We start from the raw sequence: 3,427 nt of genomic DNA, 5'->3' as shown, positions 1-3,427 counted from the left end.
CACCTCAGGTGCTCACTTCCGCGTGACCCTGTTCGGTTAATCCCCTCACCAAAGGGATTGAAAGGGATTTTGACTTGCAAGGGGTTTAATCCCTTCCAAACCTCTTCAAACCCTGCCTAACCGAACAAGCCCTATTCTCCGCCTACAGTATCCGCTCACCTCTCTGTTTGGTTCATCCATCATGTTAGTTGTGATGGTAAACTGTTATTGTGAATCAGTTCTGTTCTACTGCTATTGTTCCTGTTGAAACTAGGAGTGGTACTGCACGTGTTTGCCGTCATGGTCATTTCTAACAAAATGCATGATTTTTTGCCCCAGGTTCCAGTGATTGCTACTTAAGTTATAAAGGTTCGACGTATGGCACTATACTGATTGCGCAAGCAGGTCTGATCTCTGCACACGCATCCTCCCCTTTTTTATTCAATTAGATAAATATCGTATTCGATACCATGACAGCAATTTGAAGCCCAGTCAATTTCAATAAGTACAGGTTCTAGACCCAGAAAAAATAGACATATTCCTCAATTAACGCAAAAGTACAATTCCAATCGAAACTTAAGAAACTACAACCAAAATTTAAGAAACAACAGCCGGAACTTAAGTTCCGATTGTTGATGTTTTATTTGAATTCGAAAGGGCCAGACCTGTATATATATATTATAAAGAAAGTAATCTAGCTCGTTGATTCCTACCACTTAATCTTAATTATTGTATCTTCCTGGAGAAGGAACTCCGAGAATACTAATTCCAGTTTTGTTATAGTTTTTTTTCTTGGCCTGAGCAGCGACTCTGTATTGGCTTTTGTTATAGCTTTTTTTCTATTTTTGTTGAACTGCCTTTCTTTCAGGGAACACCTTTGCATCCTAAAATTGATGTTATGCTATGGGACTCACAGAAGTTTGCCCTTGACTGAAAGAAGTTTGTCATGTTGATTGTTTTTGTAGATCTTCACTTTTCTACACAAAAGTAGAGCATGTTTTTGATTTAGATTATCTAATGAAACCAAATGTTGTGTCCCTGAGAAACCAACTTCATATTTTTGGCGGACTTACCATTTGCTCCTCTCAGGCTGTGCTTGAAAATTTTCTTAGGAGGAGAATGCTCCCCTCGGCATTTCTTTAGCCATTTCGTTTGTATAAGTTTTTGGGCTTATTGATCCTTCTGGCATTTTTTCAGATGACAAAGGTAATGGATGGGATTTAGGGTTCTTGAATCATCTGAAGCCAAACCTGCGAAGAGCTCGTGGCTGGAGAAAATAGTTGCTCCGGTACTGAAATAATGTCGACTTAGATTCGTCTATTGAAGTTTTATTTTGATTTACCTTTTTTTAACTGTTATGTCTATTATATCTGAAATCTGTTTTGTCTTTCTCCACTTGTATATCTTGCTATCTTGGGATCGACATGGATCTTTTCTAAATTGAGAATATGGTTCTATTAGCTGCTGGTGCAGTTTGGTGCTTAAGATCTTAGCATTACCAACTTATTTTTGAGAACCTGGAAAAAATTGTGCACTGAATGTATTAGTTGGCCTGTGAAATTAGATGGTTCTTGTGAGCTATGTAGTTTCTCCGGTCCGATTATTTTTAATTACCATCTGTCAAATAAATTTCAGTGTAAGATTAACTATTTACATAGCAATGGAGTTATTGTCCTTTTCAGTCCTTTCCCTGCTATGAAATAAGATGGTTCTTGTGAGCCATGTGGTTTCTTTGGTCTTATATATATACTTTTAGTTAACATCTGTGAAATAAGTTTTTGTGTTAGATTAGCTATTCTTTAGTTCAAAAAGGCGCTCACCTAGGCGTGCTTAAGCACTGGGCGTTGGCACAAAGCCTCGCTTTGGCCGCAGGCGCTCAAAAAAGCGGCCGACGAGAAATCAGTCTTTTCTGGTGAAGAATCAATCTCCCCAGCGAGGATTCATCCTCCGTGACAAGGGTTCAACCACTGTCGGATTCAGGGCTCTGCAGACCCAAGAAAGGTTCGAACTCTGGGGCGTGTGCGAAGAACTCAACCTATCTAGCCAACCAACTTGTCGCCCCACGACTGAGGATGAACAAATACAAGGGATGAACAACCTCGCGAGGTTTGCTCTGGTGAGGGAATGAGTCGAGAGGTTCCCCCTCCCTATGGTGGTGGCTAACCTATATTTATAGCGGCCTCGATCCTCTTCCCCCAAAACGTAGGCGGGAAGGGATCCCACAGTGGCCAATTTGAAAGAGGACAAGTAGTACATCTTATCCTGACGAAAGGTGGTCTTTGTCTGCAAAGCTTCTGGTTGTGACGCTGTGGTGGGCTCGGCGATGACATCCGTCCTGCCGTCCTGGTGGTCTTGGTCTCATTGCACAGGAATGGAAACCTTTGCCTGATTCCTCGGGAACCCATGCATGCGCTTACTTCCTTAGCACCAAAGAGGAAACTGTGCCCTCTGCGCCCGCTGGCGCTCGCCTGGTCTTGATCATCATGGCTTGCGTCACCGCAACCTCATGAGGTTGGGCACCTGCATAGGAATCTTCGCTCCTCAGGAGCAGCCTGGGGAGGCCGCTCCCTCAGGAGGTCTTGGTGTCGCCCGCCTCGTGAGGCTTGGCCCCTCGCGAGGGTCTTCTCCTGATAATCTTGTAGATGGGTCGTACCAGGCTGTCGAGGGAGCCACGCCATGGGCCGCAGGCAGCAAGTTTGGGTACCCTGGTTCCCAGAACGCCAACAGTAGCCCCCAGGCCCAAGGCGTGCTCGGACTTGGCTTCAAGGCAAAGCCAAAGGGCAAAGCGCCACGGGCCCCAATCGCTTGCGGGCCAGGTTGACGTGTGGCGCTTGATGGGACGTGGGCGTCTTCACTTCCCCATGCCGCCTTGGCAACTGCTCGACACAACTGCCTGGCACACGCCCCTTTGCCATCATTGTCTTGCTACTCGCTTGCCTTCTGCTTCTCCTCCTCCTTGCAGCCTCACGCCCTCCTTGCTAGACTCCTCGACAGCTCCGATCCCTTGCCGCCATGGCTCCCGGGAAGAGGAAGGGCAAGACCCCTGCGGTCACGGAGCCCTCGTTGCGGCTGGAACCAGCGCTGCACCGGTCCACGGTGGTCAATCAGGAGGGGCTAGATAAGGTTCGACACGCCATTGCTGTTGATTCCAACGAGTGGAACGCAACGAAGATCTAGCCCGCTTCCCGGGCTCTGGTTGACATGGAGGCGACCGAGATCCCCCTTCATCTCCACGCCCTTCTCGCCGGCCTACTGCCTCCTATCTCCGATTTCTTCAATGTCGTGCTCTCGCACTTCCAAATCTACGCGTTGCATCTGGATCTCGGATCCATCGTCCTCTTCTCCGCCTTCGCATTCCTGTGTGAGGCCTTTGTGGGCATTGCCTCGTCCGTTGCCTTGCTCCGCCACTTCTTCTCGCTCCAATTGGTCGACGGTGAGCAGCGCTTGG

General features: G+C 47.3%; 1 long non-coding RNA gene across 1 annotated transcript; it reads left to right on the top strand.

The window, feature by feature from the left end:
* The first annotated feature begins 93 nt into the window (after positions 1–93).
* Positions 94–1,380, top strand: LOC119336581. The gene is made up of 3 exons (XR_005162631.1): positions 94–196; positions 319–384; positions 1,177–1,380. It is a non-coding gene; the product is annotated as an uncharacterized LOC119336581 (long non-coding RNA).
* The last annotated feature ends 2,047 nt before the right edge of the window (positions 1,381–3,427 follow it).

Source organism: Triticum dicoccoides, chromosome 7B (genome assembly GCF_002162155.2).
Source record: "Triticum dicoccoides isolate Atlit2015 ecotype Zavitan chromosome 7B, WEW_v2.0, whole genome shotgun sequence".
NCBI lineage: Eukaryota > Viridiplantae > Streptophyta > Magnoliopsida > Poales > Poaceae > Triticum > Triticum dicoccoides.
The sequence above is the reverse complement of the archived record's forward strand: the minus strand, read 5'-3'. Positions and strand labels throughout refer to the sequence as shown.